Genomic DNA, 16,069 nt, shown 5'->3' with positions numbered 1-16,069 from the left:
TAATGTTTGTTTGACGTTCCCTTTTTCAAAAGTCAGTGTTGAATCCTCAATTCATCATATGCTCATTATTTCATCCACTGGAAATGGATAGGCAGGTGAATGGCTCTCCTCCCAGTTTATGGGGCAGGCCCCACCTTCCTTCCTCTTGTAGCAGAAATGTGGGTTTGAATATTTTTTCAGCTGCATAGTGAAATTCTAACACCTAAGGTTGTAACAGCCAGAAGAAATGTTATCACATTCTGATTGTGAGATTAAAAATATGGATTGGGGCCTTGGCCAGTGTGGGTCAGTGGTTAGAGCATCAGCCTGTGCACTGAGGGGTTGCAGGTTTGATTCCTGGTCCAGGGGGCATGTATCTCAGTTGCAATTCACTCCCTGCCCCTGGTCAGGGCACGTGAAAAGCAATGGAAGAAATAACTTCAGGTGAGGATTAATTTAAAAAAAAAAGTAAATAAAAATATAGATTGTGAGTTGCGTTTTTAATAGCCCAGCAGTTAAACATTTTGACTCTCAGTCTGAAGGGGTCTATCTGGTGGTTACATGATGTTTTATGCTCAAGGTAGCCTTGAGTGTCTTACTGGAACACTAAAATTAAATATTTAAATCTTAATGGAATTGGCAGGAACCGTTAGAGGAGGCATACAAAATAATTCAAAAAAGTCCAAGAGGATTGTAGCTCTAGGGTTGACATCAAATAGCTCCAGTTATGGTGGGTTGACATCAAACACATTTAGGCTGTTGTGGAAAGGAATTAGAATCTGGAGAAGCATCGTACTGGAACTATAATACGAGACACATAGTTTAAATTCTCTAGTAGCTGCATTTTAAAAAGGTGAAATTCATTTAAATATATTTTTTCAAAGTGTGAACATTTCAAAATTTAAAAGATGTTATTGAGGTATTTTACATTTTTTTTTTTTGGTATTAAGTCTTTGAAATCTGTGGACTTGGCACTCCTTGCATATCTCCATTCGGATTAGCCGCATTTCAAGCGCTCTCCAGTCACACATGGCTAGTGGCTTTAACATTGGGTAGGATGGACATAGAGAACCCAAGTCCACAGTGAGGTAGATAATTTGAACAATTCCCAAGTAGCTTTATATTTGAATTATGATTTGGCCCAAAATAATTTTAAATGATTTCATGGTTACCTTAGTGAGGACAGCAGTGGGCCCTCTGGGAAGACACCCCCTCCCCTCAGGCCGCTGGCCACCTGCATTTTTTTTCTCTTTAATACAAGGGTAATAGGGAGGAGACCTGTTCCTGGAGAAGACTTTGCTATTTGAATATGTATTTATTCATTCTGTTTTTGATAAAGAGCAAGTGGAGTCAAAGTTACTCTGGGTAGTGAAGCTGGTGCTGGGAATGACACAGAAATCGAACAGGGAAGTAGAAAGTCCTAGACTTGCCCAAGCAAATCAGCTGGGGAGCCTCAGCGCCCTCAGGCCCCTGGGTTCCTCCTTGAAGCAGAGGTCTCGGGGATGGGTGGGCAACGTCCTGCCTGCAGCCAGCCAGCTCCTGTGCTCCAGGAATCCTAACTCTTCCCTGCTGAGTTGGTCCTGGGTCACCTGCATCCAGTGTGCAATGGGAAACAGAGATGGAGGTGGTCGTAACTTTATTTGATTGACATAGAATTTTACCTTTTTCCAAGTGAAAGCAGCTTTATTATACATTTTCTGATTAAAAATACTAGCTTCACTAAGGCCCCATGCACAAAATTCGTGCAAGAGTAGGTCTTCACAGCCGCAGCGGCTGCCTGATCCCTCCCTCATTGCTGGGGGCGGCTGCCTGATCCCTCCCTGGCAGACAAGGGGGAGGGGGTGTTGGAGGGGCTGCCTGGATCCCTGCCTTGCAGCCACAGGGGCTGCCTCTATCCCGCGGCTGCAGCCCCGGCTTCATCACAGAAGGACGGCTTCATCACAGAAGGACATCTGGAGGACGTCCGGTCTAATTAGCATATTACGCTTTTATTATTATAGATGGTATACGATCTGATATTTGCTTCAAAATAATTTCCAGTGAAGACTAGGGAAGAAGTAAGAGGGAGGCCTGGATGAAGCAAGACTGGTTATCAGTTGATCATTGAAGCTGGATGAGTACTTTAAGGTTCATTATAATGTTCCCTATATTTTGTACATATCTGAATGTTTTAAAAGAACGTTTTAAGTATTTATATGGTGAATGAAGTTGTGAAGAAAAGTTGTGAAACCCTATCACCTGAAGGTAACTTGGCCATTAACTAGAAAGCATTATTTTAAAACCATCTCTTGGCTATTTCATACGGTGAACATGCCTAGAAGGAATAAGGGAAGGAGTGTCTTACTTTGCTCTCACTGAGATTTTGTTCCAGTTAGAGAGCCGAACGATCACACATGGGGAGGAGAAAAAGGTCAGTATCTGTTGCAGGCATATTTTACCCCAGGTCTTTACTGAAGTTAGGGAGGTGTTCCAGCCTTTTATGGGGTGAAGTGAGGCTCAGAGGACCCTCATTGCCCACGTTCACCCAGCTGGAGTGTAAGGGGACCAGCATGCTACTGGCCTTGGGTGACCCACCAGTAGGCTCTGTGCTGGGCACTTGAGTCTGCCTTACCTGTTGTTGTCATGTGGAACCAGCATTAGAAGGACTACAACATGATATAATGAATTGCCATGTTCTGCAGAAATCTACATGACCCAAGAAAATTCAGAGAATGGCAAGAGAAGGGGCAACCATGGAAAGGGAGGCTGCTTGGAAAAGGGGAATCTTGTAATGACAGATCGGGGACAGAAAGAAGGAGACATATGGCTAAGGAGAATGAATATTCCAAAATGTCCTGAGAGGAGGAGGAAGTTTCAATGACAAAAGAACTGTTTGTTGGGTGGGTAGGGGATTCAGTTTTGAATGAAATGTATCAAAACCATTGACTGGATGAGGAAAAAGAAGAAGGATTTAGCCTTTTGGAAAACATACCAGGTGGCAATTTATGAAGACAAGATTGCACATAGTAAGAGATACTATGGCAGCAAAATTGCTCTTGAAAGAGGAGCTTTGAAGGATACACTAGCTGCTAATCAGAATCAAGTGATGACAGGTCCTTATCTATAAAAAATAAGTCCCTGATTTGCACATTATGTATACCTGAGTAGCTCATTTGTTCTTGATTAGCCAAACCATCTTCCCACATGACCCCGTGTTCTTGTTTGTGATATCTATTTCCGAGTCTGATAGAATTTCATGGTGCTCCTGGATTCTTTCTTTCCATTGCTTTTATGTGGTCATGTGTTAGTTCACAGCGCTCAGGCAGCCAGGCTCTGGGCAGTGGTTCTCAACCTTCTGGCCCTTTAAATACAGTTCCTCATGTTGTGACCCAACCATAAATTATTTTCGTTGCTACTTCATAACTGTAATGTTGCTACTGTTATGAATTGTAATGTAAATATCTGATATGCAGGATGGTCTTAGGCGACCCCTGTGAAAGGGTCGTTCGACCGCCAAAGGGGTCGCGACTCACAGGTTGAGAACCGCTGCTCTAGGGGCTGGAGGAAGGAGCCCTGATGCACACTCACAGGGGGTTAACATGTCTCCTCAACAGGATGCCTGCTCCCTCTCCTGGCTGCAGTCCCGGGGCATTCCATTACAGTTGATGCATTTCCCACTGGTCAGGAAAACCAGGTGGTTCACCCCTTGAGGAAGTCATATTCTCTTCGCATGATCGTTGGCTGGATAGTTTCTTTCACTGTAGGAGCAGTTCTCCAGGTACTGGCATGGGGGAGTAGCCTTCACATTCAAGGTGGAGGTGGCAGTGAGAATAGAAGTGGAGGATGTAACTTCTCAGGGTTGTTCTAGCAGGTTGGAGGTCTGCATGGGTAGCCGCTGTTCAACCTGACAACTCTGGTATATGCAAGTGATGGTTCTAGCTGGCCAGGAGGACCTCAGGCCCTCCATCGCTGCTTCCTAGAGCCAAGCCCACCTTGTCTCACTCAAAGCTTCTCCTCAGGCTCTGCCCTGCCATGGACAGGGCCCCATGAGAGGTTCTCTGGCTTCGGTGCCTGGGGGGGCTCTTGCATTGCTGTATCTCACCCTTCACTTCTTTCTCTTTCTTTCCTTCTCCCTCTCTCTCTTTCATTTTTTGTTTTTTGTTTTTAGAGAGAGAGAAAAGGAGAGAGACAGAAAGAAACTTCCATGTGAGAGTAGAACACCTGCCTCCTGCATGCCCCCTACTGGGGGATCAAGCTCACAACCCTGACTGTGCCCTGACTGGAAATCAAACCAGTAACCTTTTGGTGCACAGGACGACGCCCAACCAACTGAGCCACACTGGCCCGGGTTCACCCTTCACTTCTTGCTCATGTTTTTTGTTTGTTTCTTTAATGGAATTTTTAACTTTTTGTTTGTTTATAATTTTTAAGATTTTGTTTTTAAAGCAGTTTTAGATTCAAAACAAAATTGAGCAGAAAGTATAGACAGTTCCCATACGCCCATTCTCCAAACATGCAAAGCCTCCCCACTGTCCACATTCCACACCCAAGTGGAGCATTTGTTACAATTGATGTACTTACACTGACACAGCATCATCACGCAGTCTGTAGTTTACAGCGTGGCTCACTCCTGGTGTTGTACATTCCTGTGTATGGGTTTGGACAAATGCATCATGACATTTATGCAGAAAGGCCATTTTAGGCATGGGAGACTAGAGGTCAAAGGCCACTGCAGGGGAAGAGCTCAGAGGGTACATGGTTCAAGGAGTGCTGACTCGGTGCTGCTGGGGCACAGGATGCTGGGGCAGGGCAGGTGGGAGGTAAGGTAGCAGTCCTGGATATCCTTGGGAGCCAAGGATGCAACTCAGCCGACTTCCTAGCCTGTTTACTCCAGTGTTGGAGGGAGCTGGCACACAGCTGGGACTGGGCAGGAAAGCTGCAATAGATGGAAATATAGCCCAAGCAAAACTTGGGGACTGCAAATAGGAACACCCTGGCCACTACCTGCTTTGTAGGAGGCATGGTGGTGGGGAAAATCTATTTCATTGACTTTTCCGAATGACCAAATTCGAGCAGTATTTCCTTGTTATTCTCACCCCCTTCCCTTAAAACAAACAAACAACTGTGCAAATTTTTCTAAAATGTGTTGTCAGATTTTCATAGTGAATGGAGTTTAGCAAAAACCATTTTTTATTAGTTCATTTGACGATGTTGAAACATCTCAGGGTTTTTTTGGTTTGTTTTTTGTTAACCCTCACCCGAGGATATTTTTTCAGAGAGAATGGAAAGGAGGAAGGGAGGGGGAGAGAGACAGAGGAGAAAGAGAAATATCGATTGGGTTGCCTCCGGCATGCGCCCCGACCTTGGCTGGGGATCGAACCTGCGACCCTTTGGTGCAAGGGTCAACGCTCTAACCACTGATCAACATTGGCCAGGGCTCTCAGGGTTATTTTAAACATTATGTTCAGAATATTGAAATTAATGGTATAGATTATTTCTTGATACCTGTATTCCATGCTCAGTTGCCTTTTGCAGCAAAATGGTGATAAAAGCTTATTTGTGTATAGTTGCTTTCTAGAAGATAAATGTGTTTCTTCTTCCTTCTCCCAAAGGAGAACTGCTGTGTAGTTCTGATTAATTGAAATTCCTAGTCTTTTGAATGTTAGTTAATTTGGCTTTTATTGAAAATAATTGGCTGTAATAATGTACTGAATATGGTACTAGGTCTAGAGACAGAAATTTCCTTCTAACCCAGAAGTCAAGAAGGAATACCTTTGTGTGTGTGCGTGTGTGTGTGTGTGTGTGTGTGTGTGTGTGTGTGAGGGGGTAGTGGTGGTGGAGTTGCAAAGGATGGGAGATTATGATGTGAGTGAAATAGAAAAAATAATGCTTTTTGAGAAAAAGAAAGATGAATTGCTTTAGAATGAGCATTTCAAAGTCAACTTAAAATAAAAGACTGTAGAATATATATTTTGGCCAGTTTATAAACTGAGTTAATGATACACCTACATAAACTTATTTATTGATTCCTTTATTCACATCTTCAAATATTTATGGGGCATTCTTGTACCCACACTGTTTAAGGGCTGGGGCTGTCCTGTACTAAGTACAGTTCCTGTTCTCATGAAGCTTACATTCTAGTTGCCCACATTACTAATTGCGTTTTATTATAAGTGTGTTTAAAATTTTGAGGGAAGGGAAACTGAGGTATAGAACAAGGAGGAATTAACGGCCTCTCTGTTTTCCCAGGTGTGAAAAACATATAAAGACGGAGCGAAGTAAGGCGGTGTAGTTCTATCATTTCTCTTGTCCTACTAGTTAACCAGTTCGCACTACTTTGCGCTAACATGGCACCACTGACTGATCTCTTAGGGCAGCAGTTTTCAACCTGTGGGTCGCGACCCCTTTGGGGGTCGAACAACCCTTTTACAGGGGTCGCCTAAGACCATCGGAAAACACATACAGTGGAGCCTTGACTTACGAGTTTAATTCGTTCCATGACGGAGCTCGTAACTCAAATTACTCGTATGTCAAATCATAAAGTGAACGAGTGAGACACGTGATGCTGGGCTGATGTTGTGGCGTTCACTGTGACCTTTGCTGCGCCAACTAGCGGTGGGGTATCTGAAGTTGGCTCGTAACCCGAATTTTAGCTCGCAACTCAAAGCAAAAAATCGGCCAAGAGACAGCTCGTATCTCGAAAAACTCGTTAGTCGGGACACTCGTAAGTCAAGGCCCCACTGTATATAATTACATATCGTTTTTGTGATTAATCACTATGCTTTAATTATGTTCAGTTTGTAACAATGAAAATACATCCTGCATATCAGATATTTACATTACAATTCATAACAGTAGCAAAATTACAGTTATGAAGTAGCAACGAAAATAATTTTATGGTTGGGGGTCACCACAACATGAGGAACTGTATTAAAGGGTCGCGGCATTAGGAAGGTTGAGAACCACTCTCTTAGGTGCTTTGGGCTAAGTTATGTAATTGTGAGTGTAGTGGGACACAGTGAGCCTTCAATACTCTTTTGCACAAAAGAACTAATTATAACATTATTTTTCCCCCCAAAGTGATGTGTGCGGCACTTTTCCCAAGACATAGACCCCGAAAGTAAAGAAATCTGTACAAATAAGGCAGGAGCCATTTATTCATCATCAACATTATCATACTAAAGTGTCTAAAATGTTCTGCATTAAAGAAACTCCTTAATTTTGTTTGAACCAGCATTCCCCACATTTATAAGAGAATTTATTTTTTATTTTTATTTTATTTTATTGATTTTTTACAGAGAAGAAGGGAGAGGGATAGAGAGTTAGAAATATCGATGAGAGAGATCGATCAGCTGCCTCCTGCACGCCCCCCAGTGGGGATGTGCCCGCAACCAAGGTACATGCCCTTGACCGGAATCGAACCTGGTACCCTTGAGTCCGCAGGCCGACGCTCTATCCACTGAGCAAAACCAGTTCGGCAAGAGAATTTATTTTTTTTAATTTTTATTTTTGCCTGTAACACCTCCTACTTCCTCCTCTGCTGGAATGCTGCCTTGAGAGGACTCCAGAGGGGTCTCTGGCGCTCTTCTCCTGGCCCTGCAAAGGCTAAGGTGGCGTATTACTTCTCACCTCTGAAGGCCTTGGGCATTGGTGCTTCAAGCTTGTGCTTTGTTGAGCTACCTTTGGGCCCAGTTCCTAGCACCCGGCTTCTAGCTGGGAAATCAGGAAACAGAAGCCAGGAAATGAGAATTGGACGTTTCCCCTTGGAATCAGAGAGCTTCAGACCTAGCAGAGCTGCATAGCAATCGTTCAGCTGTACTAGTACTTTGGGAAATTTCTCAAGGTTTCTGAGAAAATACCATTTACCATTGGCAAATGGTAGAAGTTGGAGAAAATGGGGAGAATTTTGTTTTAAAAATTCTTCCTGTTTTCTCCCTTTGGTGCTTTCTATCTTTAGCCACTGAAGCACTAGCTGGTTTATTTCTTTCCTTATTAGATTTTATGATTTCGAGGGATTAGTAATATGTCAAACATTAATGATAACTTCAAGCTAAGAATGGTATACTTGGCTTACTGATTTAGCTAAATTTAGTGGATTTTTCCTGCTTCCATTGGCCTTATGTTATAGAAGCACTGTTGTTAACTTGGGCAGCAAAATCCCCTGAGATGATGCCCACGTGGGCCCATCTTCTGATTTTATGCTTGTGCAGATGGTGTTAGGGCAAAGCTCGAATGTGGTGTTGCACCCTTCCCTGCCTTTTGAAGAAATCTTAGGGCAAATGTGTTTTTGGTCACTTGGGACCTGTACCACACAGTGAGATTTCAGCCGCATGCCTCATGCAGGCCCTGTATAGCTCCAGACCCCCTGGCTGCCTCGGGTCCCCTTCAGCTTGGCCCCTCATTACTGTGGGGATCATGCTAAGTGTGGAAATCAAGAGTCCATAACACCCTCACTGTGAGGAAGTGCCTTGTGTGTTCTTAATCACATTATTTAATGTGTTTTTTTTCTCTTTAATGTGGTTAAGATGATAGTTGATAGTAGATGTACCATTTACTGGACACTTACTGGGCTCCAGGCACTGTGTTAAGAACTTGACCTATACTCTCTCCTTTCATTTCCACATCTGAAATAGCTGGGTATTACCATCTCTGTTCTGGTGGCGAGTGATCTGGGACTCGGAGAAGTGTGTTTAAGCTTCCCAAGCAAGTAGGAGGTGAACTGGGATGCAGAAGTAAAGTCCCGCCCTAATGTCCTGGTGTTGATGATAGGTGTTTTAGCCAATAGCTTTTGGTGTTTTTTGGTCACATCTATGCTTCTTGAAATACTCCAGAAAAGGTACAATGTGGGAGCTGCCAAATGATTTATTCTTTGGTGATCTGGAGAAGGCTACTCTAATTTAAGGCAAGGTTCTTTTAAATAACAAACTCCTGGCACCTTCTATTTAATTGGAAGGGTCATGTTTAAAATAAGTGTTGTAAGTATTAACTGTTCTGCACAGGGACATATTCTGTCCCCGGGTTCCGTAGGCAGCAAACAATGGGCTGCTTCATCCCTGCTCCCACTGAGCTGGAGCTCAAGCAAGACCGTGTTTGGCTGTTGAGCACTCTTCATTGTTTTAGGTACATTATCTCCTTTTATCCTCACGCCAGCCCTTTTGCTGGGCATTCCTACAGAGGAGGAGACTGAGGTACAGAGAGGCTAATGCACCCCGAGACCAAATGATTGGTAAATGACAGAACCAGGATCAATCATTTTACTTTTAACCATTGTGTTATTGCTTCCCCTAAATGCAGTGTTTTGTCTCATAAATCCTAATACATCTCAGCCTCAAATATGGACTTGGCTGGCTCCCCATCCATCCATTGAGAAAGATCCCCTTGCACTGAGGAGGGGTCAGAACAGAGGGTTGGCCCTTGTAGCCCGGTGGGTTGTCTGAGTTATGCTCTGGAGACAGAGATACTTTAAGCCTCATGATTGCTCCTCTCTGAAATTGGTAGTGGTTCTTGTCCATTGTCCATCACCATCGAGGGAGATTTTGAGGGGCAGGGAGAGCCCCCATGAGGTGACAGGGAATTAACTAGATTTGTACTTTACATTAACACTCCTAGAGAGGGATTTGTACATCCACAAGGGATTATGGTTCTTTAACAAGGTTTGTAATTATGGTGTTATGAGGATTCATGTATGACATGGAACTTTAGAACCTATAAAAATAGGACAATGTGAAAAATATATTTGTTTGCTGGAGATAAATTGAATGTAAAGGGCCCCATTATGGGAATACATTTCTGTATTTTATAGTCCAAATAGAAATAAAAAAGCTCTTCACATATAAATATAACCCAATAAAAAGAAATCTGTGGAGTGGTTAAGAATATTATAATGGAGAATATTTTAACCATAGAAATGGTTCATCTGGACAAGTATGTCCCTTTTGTTCTTATTATTCAAATACTCTTTTCACTAATTCTCTTATTAGTCAAGAAGGAATTTGGCTGTCTCTTGAAATAGTTTTTTGCCTTTGTTATACTGGCTTTGTGCTTCTTGCTTCGATTGCTTCATCTGTAGTTGTAAACAGTACATGACATTGTAAATCTTCATTAATGTGATGATAGGATCTATTCATCTGTTTTCAAATGGGATGGAATGCTTGAGAAGGTGGAAAATAAAAAGCAGCACTGTATTACTGGTTTTCCTTTGGTCAAAAGTAACAAATTAACTTGAGCTAGCTTAAGTAAAAAGAGAATTATAATAAGGATACAAGTATGTCTTAGGAACTCAAAGGCAATGATGAAGTGGCCCTGGGGAGTGAATAGGACCCGCAGATCAGGAAGGGAACTCTGTAATCAGCGTTCTCCCCAAGCACATGTGTGACACAAACCTCACTAAAGTAAGAGAAAAGCTGACAGAGAAGGAAAGTAGAAATCTATGCAGTTTATCACTTTACATTTGAGCATGAGATTTAAAAATAGCTCAATCGTATTCTTTGGAAAAAAATTCAGGTTCATTACATGAAATTCTACAGTATAAACAAACTAAAAATTCTCTAAAATTCTGATAATCAGGGCTAATCATAACTATTTTGATAAACATTCTTCTAGACATCCAGGAAAACACACACACACACACACACACACACTCACTCTCTCATGTGCACACACACATACACCTGCACACACACACACAAACAGAATCAACTGTTTACAGTCATTTGCCTGTTTTATTCACTCAGAAGTATATCATAGATGCCTTTTCATAACAATACATATAGACCTGTGAATACATATAGACCTGCATCCATTTGCGGCTAGGGTTCAAGGTCTGGAGAAGGGGCTGCGCACAAATGGATACATCAGACAAGACATATAAATTTAGAAGGCATGGGGGAGCCAGGTGGAGACCTTACTCTCTAGCAGAGAGGCTCTCTGAATTCTCGGACCCATTAGCTTTTATTTACTAGAATACACATTTGCCCTTTACCAAAGCAAACAGGCATATCAAAGGTAAAGTTTGGTAAACAGTAAAATGATGATCAGGTTAGGGCCATGGTCGGCAAACTGCAGCTCTCGAGCCACATGTGGCTCTTTGGCCCCTTGAATGTGGCTCTTCCTAAGCCTTAGGAGTACCCTAATTAAGTTAATAACAATGTACCTACTTATATAGTTTAAGTTTTAAAAAGTTGGCTCTCAAAAGAAATTTCAATCATTGTACTGTTGATATTTGGCTCTGTTGACTAATGAGTTTGCCGACCACTGGGTTAGGGGATTGCCTTCAGCCATTCAGCCAAAAGCAGGGCATATTATGCTGATTTTCAGCCCTTGCTGAATATCAAAGTCCATGAGCCTTCCAGCAGACTTCTTGCATAATTATGCTAACTAGTTGTTGGTCTTAGCCTCTGGCAACCTTCATGATTTTCAGTGTCTATGTAGTTTATTTAACATGTCTATTTGTGGACCTTTAGGACATTTATTTACTTATTTTCTCATAATTATAAACAATTCTATGTATATTAATTTTTCTACTTTGAGTAACTTATTTAGAAATAGAATTGCTGGGTCAAAGAGTATGCTATTTTACATGCTGACATAATTGCTTAAGTGGCTACATTATGAGATATGTCTATAACATTGGCTATTGTCAATCTTTGGTAAGTGTCAGTTTGACAGGTGCTAAATAAGTCTCAATGTTCTAGAGTTGAATTATTTCATTATTAATATAGTTGAGTAAACTTTCTTATAGAAAGTTTTTTAATTTGCTTTGTCCATTTTGAGGGGAGTATTAATTTACTTACTGTTTTTTAAAACATTTTTTTGCATAAGAATAGCAACGTTTTATAAATTTCTTATATAACTATTTTACCTAGTGTGTCTTATTTTACCTTTTAACCAAAATATAAGTGTTCTCATTTTTACTTTTGATTTGTTTTTACCATTCATATATTTGAGATATTAAAAAATGTACTCAGCCAAATATCTCAATCCTTTAATAGTTTCAGATTTTAATGTCATGATGTCATGTTTAAAAAGAAAGGCCCTTTCTAGCCCTATATTATAAAACCATTCATCTGTGTATTCTTCTAGTATTCATCTAATTCTATTTTGAGCTTATTTTTATCATAAGTATGAAGAGAGATCTATATTTTTCCTTCCTCCTAAAGAGCAAACCAACACCATTTATTAACTAGTCTCACATGCCTACCTACACAGATCTGATTATATAGGGATAGTTCTATATCTGGATGTTTACTCTGTTTCATTGATTCATCTGTGCTCTCACTCAGACTGTGCTTATTAGCTGTGGCTGGCTCATTTTGTTGATTCCTACAATTGATTATGGTGATTCTCTGCTTCAAATTGGGTTTCTGTGGAATAAGGTGTTAAATAGTCAGTTTTCAGTTCCTCGGAGAACTGGGGATGAAGTGGGAACAGTTGGAGCAAGAAAGGACCCCTTCACAGACGTGTTAAAGGAACTAAGTAGGGAAAAAGTGAACAAGACCAGAAGAGCTCGTGTAGGTTAATTTGCAATGCCTGGGATTTTTGTTTTAAACCTTGGTGGGGGTAGGGAGGGCGATGTATATATCTGGTCTTTGTTTAAATTCAAAGCCATTAAGCATTTCTACTACAGGGAAGAAAATAATGTGTTTTGCCTCTTTGCCAACAGTAACATAATTTTGGTCTTCGAAATAAGTGTCTTGGGACCTTAATTCCCTGTTGGTAAAGAATATCCCCAGCCCATGTGTTGCAGCGGAAATTCATTGTTTCCTGAGTTATTTCCCTTCATGATTAGTGAGGTGGGGGGGAGGGGTGGGGGAATGACCAAATGTATAGATTGAGATTTTTTCCCCAAACACTGATGTCTGTAACATTACTTGATTCTGATGGCTTTTATTATTATTTTAGTTATTGCTGCTGAAGGCTTCTCTGATGCTTCAGGATATATTCAGGGAAATCGACTCTCCATAAACTGAGAATTCAGGTGAGTCCTTTAAAAAAGATACAGCCTTTCATTCTTAAAGTTTGATAAAGTGTTAAAATATCATCACTTATACTCTCTTGTTTGATTTTTACCAGGGTTCTGTAAGGCTGGAGTGTACTTGCCCGGTCTTATTACTTCCCTTTCAATTTAATACTCCACCTGGTAGTTGGTTGGTGGGGTAATGGTGGGTGGTGATAAGAGGGGGTGAGTAGCTGGTTTTTTACTTTATTGTATGAATTCTCATTTATTCACATATGTTTGCTTCATAAACCCCCCTTTTTAAAGTGCTGGGTAAGGAAGTAATGTAGAAACTTCCAATAGTATTTGCACTGAAACTGCATGGTAGTTCCTGGAGCTCTCCAGGGATGGCATGCGATTGCTCTAGCACAGCGGTTCTCAACCTGTGGGTCACGACCCCTTTGGGGGTCGAACGACCCTTTCACAAGGGTCGCCTAAGACCATCGGAAAACACATATATAATTACATATTGTTTTTGTGATTAATCACTATGCTTTAATTATGTTCAATTTGTAACAATGAAATTGGGGGTCACCACAACATGAGGAACTGTATTAAAGGGTCGCGACATTAGGAAGGTTGAGAACCACTGTTCTAGCATGAGGTAAAGTGAACTTTGGTTATAGAGTATTGGCTTTTCCCTCTGCTTGTCCTGGTTGTGGCTGCATGATCTCAAGCAGTGTGTGTAGGAAATAACAAGGGCAGGGAAGAAAGCCATCTCCTGTGGGTCTGGGGCAGGCCTCGACTGAAGTCCGCCAGGTGAAAAAGGATTGGCTTCTACTCTCAAAGCCTGTGTCCTGGCACATCAGATGTGCCAGTTCTGTACTTGACCAGCTGCACAGCTGAGGACAGATTACTTAATGCTGCTGGTCTCCATAAAATGTATAGGCTGGCCCAGCCTAGTTATTTCCATGCCTATAGATTTTGTAGAATAGGGAAAAAAATTCAGGACCAATGTTTACTATATTTGGGGTGGCTATTTATAAACATAGTTGATGATTATTAAAGCTGAATGAGTACACGAGGGTTTACTACATATTTGCATACTGTCCTATTTTGTGTTTAAATATTTTCATAATTAAAGGTTTATTTTAAAAAATAAGTACCATCTACTAACATCATTTCATGAGAGAAGAAATATTTTAATACTAAAAAAGTAGGCTGTCATAAATTGTCTTTAGGCTGTATGTATTTAGCATGATGAAAACGCCCTTCTCTTCCTGCTTCTTTGTCCTGTCTCTGCTGACCAGTTAGCTGTGAACTAGCCAGAACTGGCCTGAGGGCTGGCATTTGGGAAATATTGGGGTATATGACTGCTAAGGAGTCGTCTGCCTCTAAAACGGTGTCATTCTTCTGTAACTGGAAAGGGATGTACTCCAGTTATACTTATCAGCTATTTCCAGAAAATGCCGTGACAGCTAGCATGCTGGAACTAAGAGAAGTCAGAGGTCAAGCAGAAGATGAGGGATTGTTCTGTTGGGAAACCCAAACAAAAGTGGCTCATTCGTGTGAACATTAAATTTAGCTGTGAGCCACCTTGCAGTCAATGCAAAAATGAAGACTGATAGCAAAGAATAGAGAATCTTCCCTTTACACCATTGTAGGCCACCTCTGGTGAGGTGGTATTTCACATATTAGTGTCTGCCTGTGGTGTGGGGGTGTGGAGAGCTGGGGGTGAGGTGGGCTGAATGTCCATCTCTAGGGAGACCCATCCAAAACCGAGTGCCAGGAGCACAAAGCTGGGATGGAGGGGTGGAGGTCACAGGCAAGAGTTCGGAGGCATGGGGAAGGCAGAGGAAAGGAGCTGTCCTGCCTTGGGATCCTCTGTGGATGTCCTTTGAGAACCTGCAGAAGATGGTAGGTGGTCTGGTCTGGCTGAAGGGCTTGGGCACAGTGTATAGGAAACAGAAACATAAGCCTTTCCCAAGTTTTCAGGTCTGAGAGGAGCATGTCGGGTGGATTTCTATGCTGTGGGTCTGTACAGAACTGAAAACTAGCCTTCCCTTGTACTTCTCCCTGGGGATGTGTGTGAGCTGTAGGGTGGGTGGAGGACAGAGGTGATAATGGGCTAAATTATTAGGACAGTAAAATGATGTGAGGGAGGAGCAACCATACCTCCTATTCCAAAATGCCTGCCTAATCCTGGCTGCTTCTGAAAGTTCTGTGACGTTCTACCAGGGTCTACATCGATTGGAATATAGTGGTTCAGTCCTTTAGAATTCCTCCCTGAACCATTTCTGGCTTTTGTTTGTTTTACATGCCTATTTTCTGGGGAACTCACAGGAAATTTGGCAGACTTACCTGGTTGCTTTCCCTCTATCAACCAACTCTGGGTTCACTCTCTGGTTTATATGCTTCAGTTGGGTTGCTTCCCTTCCCCCCACCCCCTGGGGGGTTATTTATCTCACTACCCTTTTTTGGAAGAAATTATGTCAACAACAGAAACGTTTGTCTTAAAATTATAGGTATATGAGAGATTACCTGAAATCTTGACTTTTCTGAAAGTGTCTAAAGACATGAATAAATGCTAGCAGGAGCTTTTATTTTGACATAAACCAGAGGAAGGGAATTGCTTTAAGGGATTTGAGCCAGTCCAAGTCTGAATAAAATTTAATGAATGAACAATGTAATCAATCAATCATGTTCTGAGCCTCTCAGAAGGCCAGGCCATGCTTGGTAAGATCTTGTAGGGATGAGCAATTACGAATTTGAGACAGCCATGCTTCGGGGGAATAAACATGATGCTTTAAAGGGTTGCGTGTCGGCATATGAGAGAGTGTGTGCATGAATAAGTAGAGGGAGGTGGGGGTTTATGATAAATGACTTGTTTTGCATTTTGCTTAATGACTTGTGGCATAGTCCAGATTTGAAAATAAATGCAATATTCTGAACTTATCTCCATTTTCCTTGCAGGCTTGTAAGAAAAATATTTAAAACCCGATTTTAAATGAAAAACATTGTTTTTGGCTCTCTGGGAATTTTTAGTTCCCACTGTTGTTTAGGGAAGCTATTGACTCCATAAAAACTTAAAGCACAATCTACATAGCTGTTTGTCATTCTGTATCGGCCACTTAAAGGCAGTGACGTCAGTAAAGATAAGTTGTTCCTTGCTTACTT

The 16,069-nt window shown here is 41.6% G+C and overlaps 1 protein-coding gene across 1 annotated transcript in view; it reads left to right on the top strand.

The window, feature by feature from the left end:
- Positions 1-16,069, top strand: part of TLN2 (talin 2) — a 336,513-nt gene that overhangs the window by 84,370 nt on the left and 236,074 nt on the right. Inside the window, exon 3 of the mRNA XM_023757837.1 lies at positions 12,859-12,934. The gene's annotated coding sequence lies outside the window, so the exon portion shown is untranslated. The remainder of the gene's footprint in view (positions 1-12,858; positions 12,935-16,069) is intronic.

The sequence above is a fragment of the Myotis lucifugus genome, unplaced genomic scaffold (genome assembly GCF_000147115.1).
Source record: "Myotis lucifugus unplaced genomic scaffold, Myoluc2.0 scaffold_115, whole genome shotgun sequence".
Taxonomy (NCBI): domain Eukaryota; kingdom Metazoa; phylum Chordata; class Mammalia; order Chiroptera; family Vespertilionidae; genus Myotis; species Myotis lucifugus.
This window is presented reverse-complemented; position numbering and strand designations above follow the sequence as displayed.